Source organism: Acinonyx jubatus, chromosome A3 (assembly GCF_027475565.1).
Source record: "Acinonyx jubatus isolate Ajub_Pintada_27869175 chromosome A3, VMU_Ajub_asm_v1.0, whole genome shotgun sequence".
In the NCBI taxonomy this organism is placed as follows: Eukaryota; Metazoa; Chordata; class Mammalia; order Carnivora; family Felidae; genus Acinonyx; species Acinonyx jubatus.
This window is the reverse complement of record NC_069388.1, coordinates 127,721-155,164: the sequence shown is the minus strand read 5'-3', so window position 1 is coordinate 155,164 and position 27,444 is coordinate 127,721. Positions and strand designations below refer to the sequence as shown.

At 42.5% G+C, this 27,444-nt stretch overlaps 2 long non-coding RNA genes across 4 annotated transcripts in view; one reads left to right on the top strand and one right to left on the bottom strand.

Moving 5' to 3' along the window:
• LOC113595704 (uncharacterized) overlaps positions 1 to 27,444 on the top strand; it is a 48,190-nt gene that overhangs the window by 14,529 nt on the left and 6,217 nt on the right. Inside the window, exon 3 of one of the 2 annotated variants that reach the window (XR_008288989.1) lies at positions 14,274 to 15,134. The exons of the other annotated variant lie outside the window; for it this stretch is intronic. This is a non-coding gene — a long non-coding RNA (uncharacterized LOC113595704). Of the gene's footprint in view, positions 1 to 14,273; positions 15,135 to 27,444 lie in introns of those variants that run through there. 2 annotated transcript variants of the gene reach the window in all.
• Positions 13,073 to 26,008, bottom strand: LOC106973710 (uncharacterized). Of its 2 annotated transcripts, XR_008288986.1 has the most exons (9): positions 25,713 to 26,000; positions 23,413 to 23,469; positions 22,466 to 22,526; positions 21,956 to 22,358; positions 20,771 to 20,853; positions 19,190 to 19,343; positions 18,539 to 18,621; positions 16,859 to 17,026; positions 13,073 to 15,449 (listed from the first exon to the last, which is right to left on the bottom strand). It is a non-coding gene; the product is annotated as an uncharacterized LOC106973710 (long non-coding RNA). The 2 variants fall into 2 exon arrangements; XR_008288987.1 differs by lacking the exon at positions 20,771 to 20,853 and having other exon boundaries at positions 15,313 to 15,449; positions 16,859 to 18,621; positions 25,713 to 26,008.

Genomic DNA, 27,444 nt, shown 5'->3' with positions numbered 1-27,444 from the left:
TGTTTTGTTTTGCAGGTTTCTGTCTAGTTTTTCCAAAATCATATGTTGAGGAGAATTTTTTAAAGTTCATGTATTTATTTTTGAGAGAGAGAGAGAGAGAGAGAGAATGCAGAAGAGGGGCAGAGAGAAATGGAGAGAGAGAATCCCACGCATGCTCTGCACTGCCCTGAGATCATGGCCTGAGCTGAATCCACAATCACACGCTTTGGTGACTGAGCCACCCATGTGTCCCAAGACTATCTTTTTTTTTCCCATTGGATATTCTTTCCTGCTTTGTTGAGAATTAATTGACCATAGAGGTATGAGTTCATTTCTGGGTTTCCATTCTATTGATCTATGCGTATGTGTTTGTTGTTGTTGTTATTGGTGTTTGTTGTTGTTGTTGTTTTGCCAGTGCCATACTGTTCTGATCAGTACAGCTTTGTAATATACTCTAAAGTCTGGAATTGTGATGTCTCCAGCTTTGCTTTTCTTCTTCAAGTTTGTTTTGACTGTTTGGGGTCTTTTGTGTGTTTCTATACAAATTTTGAGATTATTTGTTCTAGTTCTGTGACAAATGTTTTTGTTAGTGTGATAGGGATTTCATTACATGTGTAGATTGTTTTGAGGAGTGTAGACATTTTAACAGCATTTTGTTCTTCCCATCCGTGAACATGAAATGTATTTCCATTTCTTTGTGTCCTCTTCCATTTCTTTCATCAGTGTTTCATAGCCTTTAGAGTACAGGTCTTTCACCTCTTTGGTTAGGTTTATTCCTGGTATCTTGGGGGTATTTGTGCAGCTGTCAATGGGATTGATCCCTTACTTTCTCTCTCTGTTAATTCATGACTCATCTATAGAAATGCAATAGATTTATGTACATTGATTTCTGTATATTGTGACTTGTCGAATTCATATATCAATTCTAGCAATTTTTACGGGAGTCTTTCATGTTTTTTATAGAGCACATCATGTCAGTTCCAAATAGCGAAAGTTTTACTTCTTCCTTGCTGATTTGGATGCCTCTTATTTCTTCTTGTTGTCTGATTGCTGTAGCTAGGACTTCCCGTACTATGTGGAATAACAGTGGTGAGAGGGGTCATCCCTGTCTCGTCCCTGACCTTGGAGGAAAAACTTTCAATTTTTCCCCATTGAGGATGAGATTAGCTGTGGGTTTTTCATAGATGACCTTTATTATGTGCAGGTAGATTGAGTCTCAATGTACTTTGCTGAGGGTTTTTATCATGAATGGATATGACATTTTGTCAAATGCTTTTCCTGCATCTGCGGAAAGCATCATATTGTTCTTATCCTTTCTTCTATTACTGTGGTGCATCATGTTGATTGATCTGTGAACGTGGAACCACCCTTGCAGCCCAGGAATATATCCCACTTGATTATGGTAAATGATTCTATTAATGTATTGTTGACTTTAATTTGAAGGTATTTTAATGAGAATTTCTGCATGCATACTCATCGGGCTATTGGTCTGCAGTTTTATTTAAAAATTTTTTTAACATATTTTTAAATGTTTATTTATTTACTTAGAGTACATAAAAGTGAGGGAGGGGCAGAGAGACAGGGAGAGAGAGAATCCTGGCCATGCTCCACACTGTCATGGCAGGGTCCAACGTGGGACTCGAACCCACGCACTGCATGATAATGACCTAATCCGAAATTAAGAGTTGGACAGTAAACTGGCTGAGCCACGCAGGCGCCACTGCAGTTTTCAGTTTTAGTGGAGTCTTTCTCTCGTTCTGGTATCAGGGTAATGATGGCCTCATAAGATGAATTTGTAAGTTTTCCTTCTTTTTTTATTTTTTTAATAATTCGAGAAAAAATAGATATTACCTCTTCCTTAAATGTTTGGTAGAATTCATCAGTGAAGCCATCTGGCCCTGAACTCTTGTGTTGGGGGGAGAGGTTTTTTGGCTACTGTTTTGATTTCTTTCTGTTTTCAGATTTTATGTATCTTCCTTTTTCAGTTTTGGTAGTTTGTGTGTTTCTAGGAATTTGTCCATTTTTCTCAGAGTGTCCAATTTTTTGCATATAGTTTTTCATAATATTATCTTCTAACTGTATTTTTGTGGTGTTGACTGTTATTTCTCCTTTCTTATTTGTGATTTTATTTATTTGAGTCCTTTTTCTCTTCTTTGTGAAAAGTCCGGCTAGGAGGTTTTCAAGTTGATTACTGTTTTCAAAGAACCAGCCCCTGGTTTCATTGATTTGGTTTAGTGTCTTTTTTGGTTTCTATATCCCTTATTTCTGCCTTAATGTCTATTATTTCCTTCCTTCTGCTGTTCTTTTTCTCATTCCTTTAGTTGTAAGTTAGGATTGTTTGAGATTTTTCTTGCTCTTTAAGGTAGGCTTGTATTGCTATATACTTCCATCGTAGACTGCTTTTGCTGCATTCCAAAGGTTTTTGCCAGTGTGTTTTCATTTTCATTTGGTTCAGTGTATTTTCTCATTGATTTCCTGTTTGACCCATTCATTTAGTAGCATGTTATTTAACCTCCCTTTATTTGTGGACTTTCCCTTTTTCTTCCTTCCTTCCTTCCTTCCTTCCTTCCTTCCTTCCTTCCTTCCTTCCTTCCTTCCCTTCGTGCTTGACTTCCAGTTTCCTTGTTTTGTGGTCAGAAAAGATGCTTGGTCTGATCTCTTTGGGTACCTGTTGAGGTCTGATTTGTGACCTAGAATGTGATCAATTCTGGAGAATGACCCATGTGCACTTGAAAATAATGTGTACTCTGCCATTTTAGTATGGAGTGTTCTGAATATATCTGTTAAACCCGTCTGGTCCAGTGTGTCATTCAAAGTCATTGTTTCCTTGTTGATTTTCTGTTTACGGGTTCTGTCCATTGATGTGAGTGATGTGTTAAAGTCCTCTACTATCGTTATATTATTATCAGTTCTAGCAGACTTTTGGTGGAGTCTATCGGATTTGTCCATGTATAATATCATTTCATCTGCAAAAAGTGAAAGCTTAACTTCATCTTTGCCAATTTTGATGCCTTTGATTTCCTTTTGTTGTCTGGTTACTGATGCTAGAACTTCCAACACTGTGTTAAACAACAGCGGTGAGAGTGGACATCCGTGTCGTGTTCCTGATCTCAGGGAGAAAGCTCTCAGTTTTTCCCCGCTGAGGATGATATTAGCTGTGGGCTTTTCATAAATGGCTTTTATGAATGAACAAATCAGGAGACTATAGATGCTGGCGAGGATGTGGAGAAACGGGAACCCTCTTGCACTGTTGGTGGGAATGCAAACTGGTGCAGCCACTCTGGAAAAACGGTGTGGAGGTTCCTCAAAAAATTAAAAATAGACCTACCCTATGACCCAGCAGTAGCACTGTTAGGAATTTACCCAAGGCATACAGGAGTACTGATGCATAGGGACACTTGTACCCCAATGTTTATAGCAGCACTCTCAACAATAGCCAAATTGTGGAAAAAGCCTAAATGTCCATCAACTGTTGAATGGATAAAGAAATTGTGGTTTATATACACAATGGAGTACTACGTGGCAATGAGAAAGAATGAAATATGGCCCTTTGTAGCAACGTGGATGGAACTGGAGAGTGTGATGCTAAGTGAAATAAGCCATACAGAGAAAGACAGATACCATATGTTTTCACTCTTATGTGGATCTTGAGAAACTTAACAGAAACCCATGGGGGAGGGGAAGGAAAAAAAAATGAGGTTAGAGTGGGAGAGAGCCAAAGCATGAGACTCTTAAAAACTGAGAACAAACTGAGGGTTGATGGGGGGTGGGAGGGAGGGGAGGCTAGGTGATGGGCATTGAAGAGGGCATCTTTTGGGATGAGCACTGGGTGTTGTATGGAAACCAATTTGACAATAAATTTCATATATTAAATAAAATAAATTAAAAAAATAAAATGTGTAAAAAAAAAATAAATGGCTTTTATGATGTTTAAGTGTGTTCCTTCTATCCCGACTTTCTTGAGGGTTTTTATTAAGAAACGATGCTGAATTTTGTCAAATGCTTTTTCTGCATCGATTGACAGGATCATATGGTCCTTATCTTTTCTTTTATTAATGTGGTGTATCACATTGATTGATTTGCAAATGTTGAAACAGCCCTGCAGCCCAGGAATGAATCCCACTTGATCATGGTGTATAATTCTTTGTATATGCTGTTGAATTCAATTTGCTAGTATCTTATTGAGAATTTTTGCATCCATATTCATCAGGGATATTGACCTGTAGTTCTCTTTTTTTTTACTGGGTCTCTGTCTGGTTTAGGAATCAAAGTAATGCTGGCTTCATAGAATGAGTCTGGAAGTTTTCCTTCCCTTTCTATTTTTTGGAGTAGCTTGAGAAGGATAGGTATTATCTCTGCCTTAAATGTCTGATAGAATTCCCCTGGGAAGCCATCCGGTCCTGGACTCTCATTTGTTGGGAGGTTTTTGAAAACTGATTCAATTTCTTCACTGGTTATGGGTCTGTTCAAGTTTTCTATTTCTTCCTGTTTGAGTTTTGGAAGCGTGTGGGTGCTTAGGAATTTGTCCATTTCTTCCAGGTTGTCCAGTTTGTTGGCATATAATTTTTCATAGTATTCCCTGATAGTTGCTTGTGTTTCTGAGGGATTGGTTGTAATAATTCCATTTTCATTCATGATTTCATCTATTTGGACCAACTCTTGGTTTCATTGATCTGCTCTACAGTTTGTTTTAGATTCTGTATTGTTTATTTCTGCTCTGATATTTATTATTTCCCTTCTTCTGCTGGGTTTGGGGTGTCTTTGCTGTTCTGCTTCTATTTCCTTTAGGTGTGCTGTTAGATTTTGTATTTGGGATTTTTCTTGTTTCTTGAGATAGGCCTGGGTTGCAATGTATTTTCCTCTCAGGACTGCCTTCGCTGCATCCCAAAGCGTTTGGATTGTTGTATTTTCATTTTTGTTTGTTTCCATATATTTTTAAATTTCTTCTCTAATTGCCTGGTTGACCCACTCATTCTTTAGTAGGGTGTTCTTTAACCTCCATGCTTTTGGAGGTTTTCCAGACTTTTTCCTGTGGTTGATTTCAAGCTTCATAGCATTGTGGTCTGAAAGTATGCATGGTATGATCTCAATTCTTTTATGCTTATGAAGGGCTGTTTTGTGACCCAGTATGTGATCTATCTTGGAGAATGTTCCATGTGCACTCGAGAAGAAAGTATATTCTGTTGCTTTGGGATGCAGAGTTCTAAATATATCTGTCAAGTCCATCTGATCCAATGTATCATTCAGGGCCCTTGTTTCTTTATTGATCCTGTGTCTAGATGATCTATCCATTGTTGTAAGTGGGGTATTAAAGTCCCCTGCAATTACCACATTCTTATCGATAAGGTTGCTTATGTTTGTGATTAATTGTTTTATATATTTGGGGGTTCCCGTATTCGGCACATAGACACTTATAATTGTTAGCTCTTCCTGATGGATAGACCCTGTAATTATTATAAAATGCCCTTCTTTATCTCTTGTTACAACCTTTAATTTAAAGTCTAGTTTGTCTGATATAAGTATGGCTACTCCAGCTCTCTTTTGACTTCCAGTAGCATGATAGGTAGTTCTCCATCCCCTCACTTTCAATCTGAAGGTGTCCTCAGGTCTATAATGAGTCTCTTGTAGACAGCAAATAGATGGGTCTTGTTTTTTATCCATTCTGATACCCTATGTCTTTTGGTTGGTGCATTTAGTCCATTTACGTTCAGTGTTATTATAGAAAGATATGGGTTTAGAGTCATTGTGATGTCTGTAGGTTTCATGCTTGTAGTGATGTCTCTGGTACTTTGTGGTCCTTGCAACATTTCACTCACTGAATCCCCCTTAGGATCTCTTGTAGGGCTGGTTTAGTGGTGATGAATTTCTTCAGTTTTTGTTTGTTTGGGAAGACCTTTATGTCTCCTTCTATTCTGAATGGCAGACTTGCTGGATAAAGGATTCTCGGCTGCATATTTTTTCTGTTCATCACATTGAAGATTTCCTGCCATTCCTTTCTGGCCTGCCAGGTTTCAGTAGATAGGTCTGTCGCTAGTCTTATGGGTCTCCCTTTGTAAGTTAGAGCCTGTTTATCCCTAGCTGCTTTCAGAATTGTCTCTTTATCCTTGTATTTTGCCAGTTTCACTATGATATGTTGTGCAGAAGATCAATTCAAGTTACGTCTGAAGGGAGTTCTCTGTGCCTCTTGGATTTCAATGCTTTTTTCCTTCCCCAGATCAAGGAAGTTCTCCGCTATGATTTGTTCAAGTACACCTTCAGCCCCTTTCTCTCTCTCTTCTTCCTCTGGAATCCCTATTATGCGGATATTATTGTGTTTCATCGCATCACTTAGTCCTCTAATTCTCCCCTCATATTCCTGGATTTTTTTAATCTCTCCTTTTCTCAGCTTCCTCTTTTTCCATAACTTTATCTTCTAATTCACCTATTCTCTCCTCTGCCTCTTCAATCCGAGCTGTGGTCACCTCCATTTTATTTTGCACCTCATTTATAGCATTTTTTAGCTCCTCCTTACTGTTTCTTAGTCCCTTGATCTCTGTAGGAATAGATTCTCTGCTGTCCTCTATACTTTTTTCAAGCCCAGCGATTAATTTTATGACTATTATTTAAAATTCATGTTCTGTTATATTGCTTAAATCGTTTTTTCCTCAATTCGTTAGCTGTCGCTACTTCCTGGAGTTTCTTTTGAGGAGAATTCTTCCATTTAGTCATTTTGGGTAGTCCCTGGAGTGGCACAGAACTGCAGGGCACCTCCCCTGTGCTGTCTGGAGTAACTTGTGTTGGTGGGCGGGGCCACAGTCAGACCTGATGTCTGCTCCAAGCCCACCACTGGGGCCACAGTCAGACTGGTGTGTACTTTATCTTCCCCTCTCCCAGGAGCAGGACTCACTGTGGAGTGGTGTGGCCCCTGTCTGGGCTACTTGCACACTACCAGGCTTGTGGTGCTGCTTCTATGGGATCTGGCATATTAACGGGGTGGATCCGCAAGGTGCACAGGGGTGGGAGGGGCAGGCTCAGCTCGCTTTGCCCTCGGTGGTCTGCTGTGGGAGGGGCCCTGCAGCACCGGGAGGGAGGCCGGCCCGTCGGAGGGATGGATCCACAGAAGCAGAGCACTGGGTGTTTGCGTGGTGCAAGCAAGCTCGGTGTCGGGAACCGGTTCCCTTTGGGGTTTCGGCTGGGGGATGAGCGAGGGAGATGGCGCTGGCCAGCGCCTTTGTTCCCCGCTGAGTTGAGCTCTATCTTCCGGGGCTCAACAGCTCTCCCTCCCGTTGTCCTCTAGCCCTCCTGCTCTCCGAGCAGAGCTGTTGACTTATAACATTCCAGATGTTAAGTCCCGCTGGCTGTCAGAACTCACAGAGTCCAGCCCCTCCACTTTTGCAAGTCAGACTCTGGGGCTCTGACTTGCCGGGCGGGCTGCCCCTCCACTGCCCCGGCTCCCTCCCGCCAGTCCGTGTAGCGCGCAACGCCTCTCCGCCCTTCCTACCCTCTTCCATGGGCCTCTTGTCTATGCTTGGCTCTGGAGAGTCCATTCTGCTAGTCTTCTGGTGGTTTTCTGGGTTATTTAGGCAGATGTGGGTGGAATCTAAGTGATCAGCAGGACGAGGTGAGCCCAGCGTCCTCCTACACCATCTTCTTCTCCTATAGGATTTTGATGGTTCCTGTCTTACATTTAGATCTTTCATCCATTTTGAGGTGTGTGTGTGTGTGTGTGTGTGTGTGTGTGTGTGTGTGTATGGTTTCAGAACATGGTCCAGGTTCATTCTTCTCACTGTCCAGTTTTCCCAGTACCATTTTCTGAAGAGACTCTTTTTTTCCATTGGGTATTCTTTCCTGTGGTGTCAAAGATTACTCAGCCATATGTTTGAAGATCCATTTCTGGGTTCCCTATTGTGTTCCTTTGATCTGTGTGTCCGTTTTTGTGCCCGTACCATACTGTCTTGATGATCGTGGCTTTCGAATACACCATAAAGTCCAGAATTGTAATGTCTCCAGCTTTTTTTTTTCCTTTTCAACATTATTTTGGCTATTTGGGGTCTTTTCTGGTTCCATACAAATTTTAGGATTGTTTGTTCTAGCTCTGTGAAGAATGCTGATGTTATTTTTATAGGAATTGCTTTGAATGTGTCGATTGCTTTGGGTAGTATTGACGTCTTAACAATATTTGTTCTTCTAATCCATGAGCATGGAATGTTTTTCCATTTCTTTTTGTCTTCTTGAGTTTCTTTCATAGACTTTGTATGGTTCTTTTAATTTTTTAAAAGTTTATTTATTTTTGAGAGAGGGAGAGAGAGAGAGAGAGCATGAGCAGGGGAGGGGCAGAGAGGGAGAGGGAGAGGGAGACACAGACTCTGAAGCCGGCTCCAGGCTCCAAGCTGTCAGCACAGAGCCCATCACAGAACTCGAACCCACAAATGCGGGATCATGACCTGAGCCGAAGTCGGCGCTTAACCGACTGAGCCACCCAGGCGCCCCTCTATTGTTTTAAGTGTACTGATCTTTTACCTCTTTGGTTGGGTTTATCCCTGGGTATTTTATGGTTTTCAGTGCAGTTGTAAATGAGATCAATTCCTTGATTTCTCTTTCTGCTGATTCATTATTGGTGTATAGAAATGCAATCAACTTCTGTATATTGATTTTGTATCCTGAGACTTTCATGAATTCCTGTATCAGTCCTAGCAGCTTTTCAGCGGAGTCTTGGATTTTCTATGGAGAGTATCATGTACACAAAGAGGAAAAGTTTGACTCCTCCTTGCCAATTTGGACACCTTGTATTTCTTTTTGTTCTCTGATTGCTGAGGCCAGCCCTCCCAATGGTATGTTGAATAACAGTGCTGAGAGTGGACATCCCAGTCGTGTTCCTGACCTTAGGGGGAAAGCTCTCAGTTTTTCCCCATTAAAGATGATATTAGCTGTGGGACTTTCGTATCTGGACATTCTGATGTTGAGGCATGATCCTTCTATCCCTCCTTTCATGAGTGTTTTTTTTTTTTCATCAAGAAAGGATGCTGCATTTTGTCAAATGTTTTTTCTGTAACTATTGAGAGGATCATGTGGTTGTTATCCTCTCTTTTATCAATGTGATGTATCGCATCAGTTGATTTGCAGATATTGAATGAGTTGTGCATCCCAGGAATAAGCCCCACTTCATTGTGGTGAATAATTCTTTTTATGTGTTGTTGGATCCGGTTTGCAAAATTTTGTTGAGAATTTTTGCATCCAGGTTCATCAGGGAAATTGGTCTGTAGTTTTCCTTTATAGTGAGGTCTTTGTCCAGTTTGGACTCAAGGCCATGCTGGCCTCATAGAATGAGTTTGGAAGTGTTCCTTCCATTTTTCTGGCCATGACCTTATCTTGTTGTTGTTGTTGTTGTTGTTTCACTTGGGATGCATTCCTCTTGTCTTGGCATTTTGGCTGAGTATTTGCCTTCTCTGTGTTACAAAAGCTCATTATGTTACCTGCCTGTGAGATGAATGGCTTTATGAAGAGGAGGTCATCTAGTGTCCAGGGCCTGGCATATCAGGGAGTGTCTGCGGTGTGTGTTTCATGCACTGTTTTGTGTTCTGGCTGCACTATCCTTCAGGCCCATTGTATGGGCAATGTATGGTCCTTGGCCAGAATGTGGTGAGTTTTATCTAGGTCTGATCCGATCTGCTTGTTAAACGAGACTTGAAACGACGGCCACTGGAAGTGAAGCCCTGCACAACTCTGTTCAAGAGAGGTGGTGTGTTCAGTGGTTTCTGCTGGTCTTCTAGGGAAGGGGCCAGTTCCATTGGGACTGAGGCAAGCTTGACAGGGAGGTGGGGCTTGGTCTAAGAGGGTTAGGCAGCCAGTGTGGGAATTGCCTTGTTTCCAGCGGGTGGCTCTGTGTTTATGCTGGGGGGGGGGGGACAGAGCAGGGAAATGGCGTCACACAGCCCCTCTGTACCAGCTCCTTTGTCTCCTCATTGTGAACACTGACCCACAGGGATGCTCTCCAAGATGAGTGTATAATCTCCCCACTGTGTGCACCTGGTGTTGTACAGATCACTGTTTCCATGCCATCTGCCTGCAAGTAGTTTGCTCCCTTCTCTTCAGGAGTATGCCAATGCCCTCAGGGCTGTATCCCAGCCATGCCTGCTAACCTTTGAAACTCCACATTCTCGGGTGCCAGCATGGCTTGGTGAAGTGTCTGACTCTTGATCCTGGCTCAGATCGTGACCTCGTGGTTGTGGGATTCTCTCTCTCCCCCTCTTCCTGCCCCTCCTTGCATGTGCTCTCTTTCTCTCTCTCTCTCTCTCAAAATAAATAAACTTAAAAAAATTAGTGGCATGGAATACCTTATTTAGGCAAGATTTCCTCCCTGAGGGGAATGGCAGGGGTCTATCAGTTAAATTTCCAGTACTGACTAGGAAATTGTTTGTTGACTGGTTAAAGGTTACATTCCTGCAGGAATGAAACTAGGTTTGGTGACATGGGGCCTTAACGTAAGTAACTCCATGATGGGCCTGTAATTTTTCTTAACATTCCAACCCCAAATTTCTACACATCCATTTTTTATTAGAAATACAGCCCTAAATAATATTTTAGCCATCTACTGCTGGCCCTTCTTTTCAGATCCTGTGAAACTATGACCATCTCCTAATCATAGACGAAGATCAACTCTGTGGCTCTAAGATCTTTGTGGCTCTCAGTTACTTTGATCTATGTTACTAAGATCTTTGTGAGTCTAAGTTACTGATGGACTTTTGAAATCTTTGACCCAAAGGCCCCCAGCCAGGTTGCTGAGCCATCACTTAGGCACAGAAGCACTCTTTCCAAGTCACCTCTTCCTAAAGCGTTGTCTTTCCCTCTTGTACTTCTGGGTCTTACCCTTTGGCAAGTCACTTATCCTCGTGCAAACGTGTCAAAGTGGCTCAGAGAAAGCTGCTTGCCTGTGACTGCCACTTCATGGTCACATCTTTTCCTTCTGAAACCCCTTGAACTCCCTATCATTCTTCCAGTCTTTGAATATCTCTTTGATTTGGAAATATTTGATTCTCTTGTATTCCTGCTAAAAATATGCATGAAAATATCAAAGCAAGGATTCTTTACCATAAGTGAGCCAGTCACAATGATCCATCTGGCCGTGTGTACATTTTTTTTTGACAATGTTCAGGCATGATGTGAAGTACATCCTGTAAAATCTGAGTATCATTCATTATCCAGGATAACCACCTTTATGGAAAGCCATTCAATGACATGCTCGTTCAAGATCAGAAAATCACTTAATTTACATACCACATAATACAGTGGTATGTACATACGGTATTATCTTAAATATGTAAAGTAGATGTTGCTATGAATTGTATGTCATTGTGCATTTGGTTTTCTGTACCATGAATGCTATTATTTGAATTAAACAATAGTAAGTACAAGAATAGGTACATGTCAATCACTAGTAACTAATACTAGCACTAGTTATATATGTTGAAAAAATGAAACCATGATTACTAATAATCTTTTCTTTCATGAGGGTTTCTAGTTACAAAAGAATATTGAGAAGAAAGTACTGAATCTCCACATACATCAGAGTGTTTTCTATTGATGTCATATGAGTTGGTACATGATCACAATCAATATCCCAAAGAGATATGGTAGTGTTAACTAAAGTATATGTTTCCTCAGATTTCTTCGGTTTTAACCTCTCCTGCTCCAGACTCATCTAAGCTGGCACATTACATTCAGTCATCCTGTCTCCTTAGGCTCCACCTGGTCATGACGATTTTTAGATTTTCCATGTTTTTCATAATCTGCAAAGTTTTGAGGGTACATTTGTAGCATGTATTTTGTAGAATGATCCTTGGTTGGGATATGTCTAATGTTTGTTCATATGCTTAGGCCAGAGTTAATGTGTTTTGGTGTAGATCCAGAGGCATAGTGCCATCCGTAATTACCACTTCACATAAAGGATGTTTACTCTGAGGATTGGGGTCTTTTGTGGTTCCATACACATTTTAGGACTGTTCTAGTTCTGTGAAAAATGCTGTTGGGTATTTTGATGGAGATTGCATTAATTTTGTCAATTGCTTTGGGAAGTATAGACATTTTCACGATATTTGTACTTCTGATCCATGAGCATGGAATGTCCTTCCATTTCTTTGTGTCATCCTGAATTTTTTCATCATTGTTTTATAGTTTTCAGAGTATAGGTCGCTCACCACTTTGATTAGATTTATTCATAGATATTATTTGGTGTGCAACTATAAACGGGACTGTTTTCTTAATTTCTCTTTCTACTGCTTCAGTATTGTTTAGAAATGCAACAGATTTCTGACAATGATTTTGTATCCTGTGACATTGCTGAATTCATTTATCTGTTCTAGCAGTTATTGACTGGACTCTTTGGGGTTTTCTATATATAGTGTCATGTAATATGCAAAGTGTGAAAGTTTCACTTCTTCCAGATTTGGATTTGTTTTGTTTTGTCTGATTGCTGTGGCTTGGACTTCCAGTACTATGTTTATGAAAAATGGGAAGAGTAAACATCCTTGTCTTCTTCCTGACCTTACAGGAAAAGCTCTCAGATTTTCCCCACTAAGGATGATGTTAACTATGGGGTTTTCATAGATAACCTTTATTACATTGATGTATGTTCTCTGTATACCTACTTTAGGGGGTTATAATCATGAATGGATGTTGTACTTTGTCCAATGCTTTTTTCTGCATGTATTTATATGACTGTATTTCTTTTGAAATGTTTATTCATTTTTGAAAGAGACAGAATGTGAGAGGGGTAGGGGCAGAGAGAGAGGGAGACACAGAATTTGAAGCAGGCTCCAGGTTCTGAGCTGTCAGCAGAGAGCCCAACGCAGGGCTTGAATCATGAACCATATGGTCATGACTTGAACCAATGTCGGACGCTTCAAGGAATGAGCCACCCAGTAGCCCTGATCATATAGTTCTTATCCTTTCTCCCAGTGATGTAATGCATCACAGTGATTGATTTGTGAATATGGAACCACCTTGCAGCTTAGTATTTTTTGCTGGACTGAGTTAGTGGTACAAACTCCTTTAGTTTTTGTTTGGGAAACTATATGTCTCCTTCTATTCTGAATGATAGCCTTGCTGGATAGAGTATTCTTGGCTGGTGATTTTTCCATTCGGCACTTTGAATACGTCATGTCACTTCCTTCTGGCTTGCCAAGATTCTGTTGACAAATCTGTTGCTGTGCTTTGGTGTTTGGGGACATGTGGCTGTGTGAGACAGATAAGGGTAGCTGGAGGTGCACAGCTGGGTACGGTGCAGATGTGTGCAGTGGCAGCTTTGCCTACAGCTGGCCAGACAGGGTGCCCATGTGGTTTTAAAAAAGTTTGCCACAAGGCCAGCAGGCTTTGAGTGGGCGATTCCCCTAGAGAACTCTTGGGACTGGCACACAGCTAGCACGTTAGTTAGCAAGTGTCTTTGCAGGTCCAATTCCTGGTAGGTGCCTCTGTGCTTAATCTGGGGGTGGGGGTTGGGGTTAAAAATGGTGACTGTGAGCTCCCTCATTTTTGGAAAAGTCCCCCAACCACTCAGAAGTCAGCATGAACAGATCTGCCTCCTGTTGCCTTGGCATTGTGTAAAATGCCATGTGTACATTGCCTCTCTACACAGGTAGGGACCTGGTTACACTCATCCTCCTAGATCACCCAGTGCTGGGTCAGCTGATCTCCAAAGCTCCAGGAACCAAACTCAAGGGAATTCAGTCCCTCTGGGTTTTACAGCCAAATGTTCTGGGGATTAGTCTTCCCTGTGTCAGCTCCCTGTTGTGAGGGCTCACTTTCTCTGTCTTCTCTGCAGGCAGCCAGCCTCCACCTTTCTGACCTTCCTAACCTTTCTGATGAAGCTTCTCTCTATTTAGGTGGGGGGTTTGTTCTGCCAGTCTTTGGATAGCTCTCTGGTTCATGGACTTGGATGTGGATGTTATGTAGTTGAACACATGGGACAGGGTGAGCTCAGGGTCCTCTTACTCTATTATTAATTTTTTTAAATGTCTTATTATTTTGGAGTTTTGAGACATGGGCAGACAGACTCATATCACCCATGCACTTCAGGATTAGAAAGGAACGTTCCCACATTTTCTTCTAGTATTTTATGTTTTGAAACTCTCTTTAATGAGGTATAATTTACATATAACAAATAGCCCCAAGTTAAAGGGTATAATCTGATGAGACTTGATCTCATGGATACAGCACCATGAAATCATATGGTTTCTCTCTAAACCTTAAATCATGATCCCTTTGTGTCTAGCGCTTATGTTGCTTTTGAAGGACTAAATTTTTTTTTTTTACGCTTTCAGATATTGCCCAGGTGTCTGAATGCCTGCACTGGGGTACCTACCTCCTTTTCTGATAGACTGTATTCCTGTAAGTATTGGGGTCAGTCTACCCTTGGACTTTATCCTGTGTTGTATTTTTCAGTCTGTTCACTTAATTTTGTTGCAGTACTTTAATGTTGAGGGATTCATAATTGGATTGATTTTCACTAAATGGTACGAGCCGCAGTTCCAATCATGACAAAAAGTATGCACTTCCTGTGTTAGGTACTCAAGAGCAAGGCAGACATCCTGGACTCTTGAGCTGAGAATGTCACTCTTTTTGCTGGCCCTCTTCCCTACCCTTGGAGACAAGAGTCTCCTTTTGGTCACACAGAAATGTAGGTGAAGTCAACAGACAAGAGTCCCTTCTCTTTTCTTCCCTTTGTCTCTCAAACCCCCTGTCGCTACCTTCTGCCTGTTCCTTTCTCAGACTCAATCCCCCAGGCCCACTGCTCCAATCCAGCCGTGATCAGGGTGTCCTCCAGCTGCTGGTCTCTGCCCTGTCCATCCCTCAGTGAGGAAACTGCAAGAGGATTAGGTAGTTCACGGGTCAGATCAAGAAATATCTGCTCCTCAGAGCCCTCCTACACGTGGTGTAGTCTGTGGAGACCTGGCATTCTGGGCGAGGGTCTGACTCCATGTGTGGCCTCCTCACTCCTCTCCCAAAGTCACTGCTGGTCCCTCATCCTTCCCCACCATTAGAACTCAGCCATTTCCTAGGACAGATACCTGTCTATCTGACCCCGAGGCACCAGGGAGTCAGTGAATATTTCTAAAATAAATTAGCATAAGCACCTCAACAATCTAGATGTAGGAAGTTCCCATCACCCTGGAAAACTCCCTCAGGCTCCCCTGCATAAAGGGTGATCTTGCTTCTATCCTCTATCATCACCATTTCTGCCAGTTTGTTACCTGTGTGTACAGGAACCCCACTGTGTGCACTCGATGGGGAGTGAGAGTAGATGGTCCTAGAAGCAGACGCTGACACAGAGACAGAATGGTGAAAGGTGGATTAGGGGACAGTAGGAAGGACAAAGTGGAGGTGACATGATGGGCAGGGAAAGCATTCAGGTAGATCTGATACGTTCTTAAAATGTATATATAATCACCATAGTCTGTCACCGTGCACAGTCCTCTTCAAATTTCAAAGTGGTTGTCCTATAAGGCAAAGAGATTTTGGTTTATTTCCCTCTGATCTTATATTTTTCTGCATGCATTCTGTCTTCTAGATTATATGTAATGGAAAATGATTGTCTTCAGATCTAGATCTCTGAAGGTACACATTCTCATAATTATCTTTTCTTTCTTTGTGTGGCAGGGCCTGAATTTTAATAGAAAAATGAGGGACCATGTCTTATTGTTTAAAATAGTGATTCCCACTCCCTGGGCTGAGGTGTTAACAGTCCTAGTTTAATGAACTTCCATGACCATCTTTTTTGGAGGATCACTGTGTGGAGATATCTTAATTGAAACTGTAAGAAGCGTGAGGGGACACTTCCCAGAGATTTTGCAGATGCTTTATGCACTGAATGTCTTCTTTTTCTCTTGTTCTTAGGAACAAATATTACCCCTGTTTTCACAGATAACACAGCTGAGGCTCTGTGTAGGTCCTAGGGCTGAGACAGCAGGAGCACAGGCAAAGCCTCAGGATATTGTGAGAGAAGTTTGAGGAGATGCAAAGCTGTAGTCATGGTGATGACAGGGGTCCAGCGGGGATGGCTTCTGGCCAACCCTGAATTGTAGGTTGACCCGTGCTGAAGGCCAATGCAGGCACTCAGCTGATCTAGATCTTGTCTCCACTTTTAGTCTCATGGAGGGATATGAACTTGGGCATACAAAAATTTTCATAAGGCCAAGTTAAATTCCCCATATCTTTTTCCCCCGCAAATATCCAGAACCTTCAGGAAAATCCAGGGAGACAACAATCTTTTTAGATGATTACCTGCGTGCACTTTGGCAACACACTGACATTTTGGAGATGAACACTGCATTGTGCACTGAGAGTGATCCCACATAGCAGCTCTGTGTGGACCTCACACTCCCTGCTCAGGCTGTGGCCAGGAATGACCTCCAACTGCATCTCACTGACCCCAACACCCTCCCCTCTGCACCTCCTCAAACTCTTACTGTCCTCAACTTCCCTTCTATTCCTATATGATTCAAGGTTTCCCCGTTTTTGCACTGGATCCTTCAGTGGTGCTTCCATTATGGTGATCACACGGTTTGCATCATTTAATGCATGTCCCTCTTTCACACAGGACACTTGATGCTCTAAAAGTTAGGGGTGCGCCTCATTCTTTACAGAACCCAAAACATTGTGTCTCCAAAATAAGCACCAGTACTGCTGATACGTCTGCTTTTGCATAAAAAAATCCTCTTTCATTTTGACAAGAAAAACATATAGCTCACCGTATTACAGGGAAATGACACTGCCTATTGTATGTATGTCCTGAGAAACTTGAGATATGCTACAGTGTCCTCAGGCAGATTATAGTTGGATTTCCAAGACTCACAACCATCTCTACATCATTGCCACAAAGTCAATCGTGAAGATGAATATACTTTACCAGCCACTCATCCAATTCAGGTCATCTTGACAAATAGAATAGGTGGAGGAGCTGGTGGAGGAGGGGAATGTGGCCTATAGCCCATGACTGGTGGTGAAGGGTGGTGCTGGGGTACAGCCTGCAAGGCGATCCTGGGAAAGGACCAGGCCCTCTTGCATACATAATAGCCTGTGGAAAAGAAATGAGAGGTATGATCATAGGACAGAACAGAGCACCAACACCAGCAAAAAGCGGAAGCCCAAAGAAGTAGTGCTCATATCCTACTAGCTTCCCCACCACCAGGTTCCAAGATGGCAACATCAGCGCCAAAATGTCTACCCATACTTTGGGTTCCACTTACAGCTTTGGAGTGGGGAATGGATGTTATTGGGATAAACTAGTGTCTCCACATGTCTGGAAATGTAGAAACATCAAGGGCTCTTTTCCTAGAAGATTTATAGACTGAATACAAAATTAACAAAGTAGCATATTCCAGATAGGAAGGCATCTATGTCCAGGATCACCCTCCACCCTTCGTCCCCCTCCACCACAGAGGCTGCTTATTGTGTATGTGAAGAACTACAGAATGAGAAGGAATGACAATCCCAGTCTCCACACATGGAATCATAGCCATCGTGGCTCAAAGCTCTGACTCTAAGCCCCTGCCTGTGCCCAACCTACTTCTGTCCTGACAATGGGGTCTCCTCCTCTCTGGAAGTGCTATCCATGGGCACAGAGACCCATGGGGAGATGGGGATCCTGAGGTCATGCAGAGGACCTGGGAAAGCATGCTCTTAGAGAAACAGGTAACCTATATATGTTAGTTGGGTTCAGCTAATTTATTTTAATTCAGAGGTACTTCTCAGCTTAAGTACAGTATATTTTGCGGGGTAACTATGTCCTCTGGAAAAGTGAGCTGAAATTCTAAAAGACAAAATTAACACAAATGCACTTTGATGTCTGGTGTAAGTTTCCATGTTTTAGCTGTACCTGTGACACAGGACATGAGAGAACATGCTCATGTGAACACAAGTGAAGGACATGGTGGGGACTTGCCATACAGGTAATTTTTTTCTCTTCACAACTTAAGTTTCAGTGCATGTTTTCTATGACAAGTATGCCACCTCTTATAGGTCAGAGTATTTATGCCCAGGGCACACTTGAAGGGATTCTGGACAGCATGTTTACCAAAATGCTGATGGGTATAAAATTTATTTTGTCTACGACCATTCTAAATGACACATACAAAAATATAAGTTGGAGTGAAAGCAGTTTGCATTTTCAAATTGTAAGGATACCCACAGATTTTTCTGAACACGTTAAAACCCTCGAGAGGAAGAAAGAGCAAGAGCAATGATTCCACATTGAGGAGATCCAGAATGAATGAGGCAAGGTAGGAGACTTCCAAGTGGAGTGTGGTGTCATCCTCCTTGATTTATTCCAGGAACACATTGGAAAATCCCTATGGTCCTCACCCTTAAGGACGCTTTGCTTCTAAAGTTACCACAAAGAGATGCCACGTAGAAAACAGGGAAGCCTGTAGACTCAGGGGTAAAGGTTTTGCATTTGGAAAAAAACAAAACAAAAACAGCAGACATACCATACAACACACAAACCAGAGACAATGGCAGGAGAGTGTGCTGTACAGAAAGATGTGGCTGTCCGTAAAGACTTAGAACTGAAAATGGCCACAGCATTTACCTTGTGCTTCTTGGCAGTTTTGGCAGAGCCAGTGTTGATGTCACTCTTGAGTGTGACACCTGCTTCTGGACCTACAAAAAGCCCTAGAAGGGATGGAGGTTTATTCTGATTTGAGCAGACTGTTTGGAGATCAAAAACAAAAAACCCTCCCCTCATTCTTCTGACAACTTAAACTCTTTGCCCCAGTCAGATCGCAAATCACATGCAGAGGGTGTCCCATATGCCTCAGTTGATCCCCAAGAAGAACTTGAAGAATGATCCCTTATAACTTGATGAAGAATACATCTGAATCAGGGCTTTTAGGAGTCATCACTCATCGAACAACTATGGATGGCTAGGGGCACAACTAGATGGACATACGTTACATTGTGCCTCATGCCTCACAGACCCCAGCACGTGGACTGTGTACAGGGCATTTCTGCTGAAGCACTATGTCTGCTTTTCTGCATACGGCCCCATTCCTTCTCCACAAGAGACGCCTGTACCAACACATGGAGATGAGATCCTGAGAAACTTGAGGAATGCGGTAATGTCAGCAGATGCATTCCCCTTGCATCACAATGGTCTGCGGTACCGCCTCTGCACCTAACAGCAACAAAGATAAGGTGAGTGTGTTTTACAAGTCAACTCCTAATGCTCAGATCATCTTACCAAGTGTTGCAGGTGGAGGGGTTCGGGGTGGCCCCAGGGCCACCAAGGTTCAGGAGGTGGATGTGCCTAATAGTCCATGGGGGCGGAGCACATCTAGGGTAGGGCATGCAGAATCTTCCAGTTAATGGAGGAGGTCCTCAGGATCCAGACCGCCCTGCAGAACAGAAGTGACAGCTACATTCATATGCCAGACAAAAGAACCAATACCAAAAGCAGCTGTAACCCACAGAAGAAGGTGTCAGCACCTGCTACCTTCTCTGCCACCAGGATCCAAGAGAGTAGCATCAGTACCTGAAAACTCTGTCCCTGCCACTGGATACCACCTACAGCTTGGGGTAGTAGATGCAAGAAGTTAACCTACTGTCACCACACATCACTGCCCATGTCTGCAGAAGTAAAATGGCAAGGGGCCTGTCCTAGAGGGTTAACAGAAGTAATTACAGACTAATGAAGTAGCATTCTCCAGACAGGCAGCCATCGATGTCCAGGTTCATCCTGCATCCCTCCTCTATGGTGACTCCAGATGCTCTGCTTTTGGTATATTAAGAACACACACACAAAAAATGAGTGGGAATAAATGGCTCATATTCTGCTCATGGAATCACAGCCACTCCTGGCAAAAAGTTCTGCAGCTGGACCCTCACTTTGCCTCCTCTGCTCCTCTCCCTGAGAAAGGAGCCTTCCTTCTTGAAGTGCTGTCAAAGGCTTCTGAGACCTCTGGGGAGTGGAGGATGCCTGGAATCTTGCAGGGGAATCAGTCTTCTGTGAGGAACAAGTTACTTGTAGTTTATGTCTACAAAGCTCAGATGTGTTCATCTTAATGCATAGGGAATTCTGACTGTAAGCATACTACAGGACATAGAGTAATTATGTGCAACAGAAAAAAAGAGGTACAAATCCACATAATAGATTTAATGCAAGTGTTTTGGTATAAAACTCCTGGTATGTGTCATGAGACTGTATCAGCTCTAACAGTGATTGGGGACACAACCAGAAACTGCTCATATAAACACAATTGAAGGACACAGTGTTCAAACTATTTTTACCTAAGATATAGCTGGAAGGATTCCAGACAACTCATTTACCAACAAAGACGGGAAGGTGATGAGTGAGGACATTGACTTTATCTAAGACCACTCTAAATGGCACAGGGCACAAAATATAAAGTTGGAGTCACGATGTCGTTTTTAACAGGTTCATCTCCTAGCCAGAATCAAGAAAGGAAGACACAGCAGCCACACTGTCCCCACAGAGGTGAGGTCTGGAAGGGGTCACCCAGCCCAGGAGACTTTTGTTTGGAGTGTTGGGTCATCCCCCTCTCGTAATTTCTTGAAACTCACGGAAAAACCTTAAGGTACTCCGTCTCTAAGCACTTTTGGCTTCTACACTTACCACAGAAAGCTGACAGACTAAAAATTGAGAAGCCTGTGGGCTCCTGGGTTATGGGTGTGCGTTTGGAAAACAAAGAACAAACAGACATATCACACAACACGCAAAGCGAGACAAGGCTGGGAGAGCGTGCTGTACATAAGATGAGGGTTTCCCCAAAGAGTTACAACTGAGAACGGCCCCAGCATTTACCTTGTCCTTGTCTGCATTCTTGGTACAGTCAGAGCTGCTGTAACTCACAGAGGTTTCAGCAGTTTCTCGATCTACTAAAGACCCTAGAAGGGACAGAGGTTTATTCTGCTTTCAGAGGACTGGGTGGAGTGAAAACAATTCCTCATCTCATTCCTCAAATATCTTAAACTTCTCCCTACACTCAGGTCCCTGACCAGAGGCAGAGGGTATCCCACATGCCTCAGGTGACCCCCAAGGATAAGGGGGAGAACCATCCCCTCACGGTGCCCTAGTTCATGTTGTTTCGTAATTAATCAAATAACTGTGGACAGGTCAGGCACAACTAGCAATTTAGAATTCATCAGTAAAACAGAGGTTTCTCAGTATACGTCATGGGAAATCACGATTTCATTACAGATCAAGAATGAACATGAGGTTGCTTGGATTCAGCATCCGACTCTTGATTTTGGCTCAGGTCACTGACAGTGTGGAGCCTGCTTGGCATTCTGTCTCTGCCTCTCTCAAAAGAAATAAACTTAAAAAAAAAGAATAAAATTGAGAATACTGGTTTGGTGTATATCCTCAATGAATCCTCAAGAAGGGTGCATTTCTTCAGACTTCAGGCAAATTGTTCAATCTCTCAGCTTATCTACAAGCTGCCTTCCACATGAGAGCAGTTATTATATAACAAAAGACTAATTTTACACTATTGAGAAAAGGAAAACTATGAGAATTTAGCAGTGAAGCTGCAGAGTTGCACTGATAACATCAGAGGACTAAGCTAAGCTCTATGGAACTTGAATTGAGGGATGTAGGGCTACAGTTCCCAAAAACAAACAAAAATAAAGACTGTTAAAAATAGTGAATAAATGACCTTGTCCTCAAATAAACTAAAGTCTTCACATTGAGTCTGGGTGGGAAGAAGGATGAGGACCATGTCCTGTCATCCTTTCCAGGCTCTTCAGACAGGGGGATGCTAGAGGAGGTGGGAGGGTCACAGTCAGAGGAGGGGCATGAGCTCCACCAGTCACAGGGACAAGTGCCTCACTGCCTGCGGCACCAGAGGAGAACACCGTTCTGTCACCCCTTCAGACCACCTGCTGTCCTTAGTGCTTGTGATTCTTTCCAGACCACACGATGATCATCCACAGGAAACAGGCTGCACAGCAGAAATTAGACTGCGGCACATCACAACGTGCTCCTTACCTCTCCTTGGAGGATTCTGCGTCTCTGGTCTTGCAGCCATTGGTTTCTGCCTCGTGTATCCCTCAGGCAGCCTCTTTGCTTCCATCCCTTCCAGTCCTGGATACAGAAAAATAATGGACTTCTATAAGAGTTGCAACACCATGTCGTCTACTAGACAACAAACAGTGCGGGCGTCATCCCTGGAAACACCCATAAAAACGCAAGTCAAATGACCACACCTATATTTCAAGTAAGCGACCTCCCTGCCCTGCTCCGCCATCTCCCTGTCCCAGATGTGAGTCTTGAGCTGGGGGAGAAAAGACACATCCACCTCCAGTCGTGCCAGACTGTGCACCAAAGAAAGAGGAGGAAACAAGAAAACACTTACCTAGTTGTCCTGAGCATTCTTCTTATGAACTGCGATCTGAAAAAGCCAACAATGAAAAGTCTGTGCTTAGGGATTCCAAGGGTCACTACACTCACCCGCATGAGGTGCTAAGGGTTCAGTATGTCAGTAAGAACTCAGGTTACCTGGTGTCTAAAGGTGAGCTCTGCCTGCTGCAGCCGTTCCCGTGTTTGTTCAATTTGTTGCCTATGAGTTATAATTGCTTTTGTCAGGTAAGGCCCAATATTGGGTATGATTTTAAATAATCTGCCCACGTTCCCATCAACCTCATATCTGTCCCCTGACACAATTTATTCTTACACATGAAACACTTCACATGATTATAAATGTACAGTAGGATCAAAGCTATTGTTACATCCTTTCCTTCCTCATTATTCCATGCCCATAGGGTTCAGAGTTCATAGAATTCCTTCCCATTTTCAATCTTTCCCTAACTCATCATGTGACAAGTGTCTTTTATCATAAAGCTCTATTCTTCTTTAACTTATATCCTCACCATGTTTCCCAGGGTTGCAAAGATGAGGACCATGAAATGGCACTACCATGTTGATGGGTATGATTCATCATATGACACACTACTCTCCTATAGATTATGACAATTGACACCACCCCCGAGGAATGTTGGCATGGACAAAGTTTCCACACAGTCTGGCCATTACTTGAGATCCACAAATGTTTAGAAAATTAATTGTTTTGTTCTTTCTAAAACTTACCTTTTTTTATCTGTTAATACTCTATGCATATGTTGACTTTAAACATTGCAAAAAGATTAAAAACAAAAAAATGAACAGAGGTTTCATGAGCTGAACTCACTTGTACTTATTTTTTCTGTAGTTATTTTCTTTTTTTTAATGTTTATTTTTGAGACAGAGTGAGCACACGCATGAGCGGGGGAGGGACAGAGAGAGAGGTAACAGAATCCGAAGCAGGCTCCAGGCTCTGACCTGTCAGCACAGAGTCTGATGCGGGGTTCAAACTCATGGACTGTGAAATTATGACCTGAGCTGAAGTTGGGACGCTTAAATGACTGAGCCACCCAGGCACCCCTTCTGTGGCTATTTTCAAATTTTACTTGCAGCTGCCAACTGATTCTTCTTTGCCGCCAGTTCACAGTGTCATTTTCAGCTTCCTAAGATGGGAAAGATATATACACAGTCAGGACCAAGATCCAGAAGTTCCCCCTTTTTACCTCGCAGCACTCTTGAAAGCCTATGCAAATATCCCTTCCCCCACCTCTCCCATAAATGCACAGACTGACAACACAATCAGAGAAATGAAGTGAACACCCCATTTAAGTTAAAGAAAATTCAACTTCTGTCTGCTGCCACGTCTCTGCTATCAGAACTGTCTTTCTAGTTCTGTTTCCTCTCCTTTATCATAAAGTCATCAAATTACATTGCACTTTGTGCCTTCCCAGAGTTGGTCTTTTGTTTGAGATGGTGAAGACTCATTTCATCAGTGAGTGAAAAACCATGTCTGTCCAACTGTACCCATTAGGACGAAGCAGGGGATCATCACTAGTCTTACACCTGCATGGAGAGCCCTGATTCTCAGTCCAAAAGTTGTACCATGACACAGGCAATCGCCCTGAAAGACGACCTTCCAGGATATGGCTTCCCTAACATTGCAGCTCACTCCCAGACATCGCTAGAGTTCAGGACTGCAACCCCTGCCTCCACCTTGACCTATCCTGGTGGAAGAAAAGGCCAATTTTAGAGCAACAACATCTCCTAAAGTACAACCTGATATGAACTGTCACACAGTCTGGGTTTACTTCCAGGAAACAGATTTCAGATGGAAAACTCTCAACTTCATGGAGCCAAATCTACTTTAACAAGACTGATTCCATTGATAGTGAAGGAAGCAAAAGACAATGCTTGGCAAGGCTGGGTGGCTGTGTTGCCTTCAGACTATTTTCTTTGTGGTGTTGAGATTGTTTCAACTTGACACTTGATGTACTCAAGAATCACATGCAAAATTGAAAAATCTCTTAGAAAATGACACAAAAGCACTAGACAGAGAAAGTCATATGATTTTCCTTCTGGCATCTCAGGCAGTTCCTCAGCAAATGCTTTCTGGAGTGGTTGTAATGTAGTGGCTCTGTTGTAAGGGGTTGAAGATAGAGAGGTGGTCAGGGTGCTATACTCACTCACAGAAAGAGCTTACAAATTAACAAAAACAAGATGCCAGTGAGACAGAGCAGGCCCTAACCCCAGCTGTGGGAAGGACTAACATAAAGGTGAGTGTCCAGGGAAGAGAAGGAAGACTTCACTTTCCAACATGAGTGAGGGACTGATCTCCTCCTGAGAACAAAAGGAAATACTGTACAAAGGAGGAAGCATGTGACTAAATGCACCAAATATCTAACAACCCCACAAAGACACACAAGACCAAGATGGAGAAGAAGGAAGCCCAGGACAAAGCCAGCCTGGCAGTTGGACCCAAACTCCCTAGGACTCATCATTGATGTGGGGGGCATACATTTGAATGGCAAAGAAGCTGAAAAACTTTATGGGCACAGACTTAGAAGTAAATAAGTGTAGTTCAGGGGTGGCCAGCAAACATGAGCCCTAGTGAAGCTGCGGGCTTTGGTCAAGACTCAGAAGAGTTACACTTAAAAAATCAGGGGACAGGAAACAACTTGACTTTCTGAGGGATTGGGCCTGCAGTGAACAATCTCACTGGCAGAATGGATGCAGGAATCCAGTACTGCTGGCACCCCTACCCACTTTCCAAAAAGCAACTTCTATTGTTTCTGCAACAAGATAATTCAATTTTTTCCCCACACATTTTTGACCCATGTCTGGTCCTGAACAAAAATGATATAATTGCTGGATGACAAAACAGTGTGATGCAATTGAAACCTATAGGACAGTGTAGGTGGATCCAGAGTGGATCCAGGTATCAACGTTATTAATGATGGTACCTTCCCTCTTCTGCCCCAAATACATGACACAATATGTGGCAAGCACTTAGGACAGAAAGGAAAATGCAGGTTATGTTACAGAAAGCAAGGTAGGAAGGGAAGGCACAATTCTACTGAATGCATTTGGCAAAAATACTCTGGACCCAGTTCCAAAAGAAATATAATTATTTCTACTGGCTGCCACGTTCTCCCATACAATGCAGTCCTTGTGAGAGTTCTCACATGAACATCTTACTTTTCTAAATTTTTTTAACATTTATTTTTTGATAGCGTGAGTTGGGGAGGGGCAGAGAGAGAGAGGGAGATATAGAATCCAAATCAAGCTCCAGGCTTGAACTGTCAGCACAGAGCCTGACGCGGGGCTCGAACTCACGGACCATGAGATCATAACCTGAGCCGAAGTTGGACATTCAACCAACTGAGCCACCCAGGCACCCCCATCTTACTTTTATGTAGGCACTTTTCTTTGTTCATAGAATTCTTCCAGGTTATGTGCTTTCTCCTTCAGCTGTTTGACTTTTGCTTCTTTTGTGGCTTTCATAGACCTCAATGCATTACACTTGTCTTCCAGGGCCTTTTTATTTTATGGAAAAAAAAAGGTGTTTTCTTGACAAACGTGCACATGACCTGAGTCTTGATTTTGGTGAGACAGAAAAAGGGCAAGAACCATGAAGGCATGAAGGTATTCTTTTCCTTACCAGTGCAAAGTCATTGCCATCATATGAGGATTTCTCCCCAACAGAAAATATACCTCCTAGTTGACAGTTATTGGACCTCAAGGCTCTTAGCTCTACATCCTCAAATTCAACATTTGCATCTTGTGGTTAAGACAAATATGAGGAAAGACTTTCACGGAAAACTGATCGCACAACAATTTCAGTGTACCTCACACAGCAAGATCGTGCATTGCAATGAACAAAGACCTTGAGGCATGAATATAACTAGAAGACAAAGATGGTGGAAAATAGTTCATGTCTAACAACTCATAAATGGCTTTCTTAGTGGTATACATATGTATGTATGTGTGTGTGTGTGTATCCCCCCATTCACGTTGAAAATTCACTGTTCAGCATTCAGAGAGAAAGAGACTATGGAGCACCTGGGTGGCTCAGTCAGTTGAGCATCAGACTCTTGATTTTGTGTCAGGTCATGATTGTAAGATCATGCAATCCAGACATGTGTTGGGCTCCACCTTGAGCGTGAATCCTGCTTAAGATTCTCTCTCTTTCCCTCTGCCCCTCTCCCTCACTCGCATGCCCCCTTCACTAAAATTAAAAAAAAATCATAAAGAATAATTTAAAAATATTTTTTAAAAGGGAAAGGATTATACACTTTGGCTATCACCCTTTCTCTCTCAACTATATTTGGGTATTTTCTACATATCTTGGAGGGCAGAGTTGAATGATAATTACCTAGTTGTGAAAATAAAAGATAACTCCTAGTCCTTGAAATAGCAAAACTCATCATGGTGGTTCCAGTAAAATTCCAGCTCATTGCTCAGAAAGAGGTTTGGCTCCCAGAGGCCTCTACTGTGGTAAACAGCAAGCAAATATGCTGTGCTCACTTCACCCAATGAACAAAAAGCCTCCAAAGCCAAATTATAGTAAAACTCAGCAGCCAACTCTTACCACTTCGTGATTCTTCACATTCCTTTCTCTCTCTCTGAGTTTGCAAGGTAGCAAGTGCACTTTTAAGGGTGTCATTTAAAACTTCATTAAAGTGGGTGCCTGGGTGGCTCAGTCAATTAAGCATCCGACTTCAGCTCAGGTCGTCATCTCCTGGTTTGTGAGTTTGAGCCCTGTGTCGGACTCTGTGCTGACAGCTCAGAGCCTGAGGTCTGCTTTGGATTCTGTGTCTCCCTCTCTCATGCTCTCTCTCTCTCAAAAATAAACAAACATAAAAAATTAAAAAAAAGAAAGAAAGAAAACCGTGGTACATACAGACAATGGAATATTATTTAGGGCTATAAAGAAATAAGGTATCAAGTTATGAAAAGGCATGGAGGAAAACCTAAACATATGTTATTAGGTGGAAGAAGCCAATCTGAAAAGGCTACATACACTATGAGTCCAACTATATGACATTCTAGAAAAGGAATGATGATGGAGATAGTAAAAAGTTCAGTGACTGTCAGGGCTTAGTGCAGAGGGAGGGGGAGGGATGAATAGGTGCAGCACA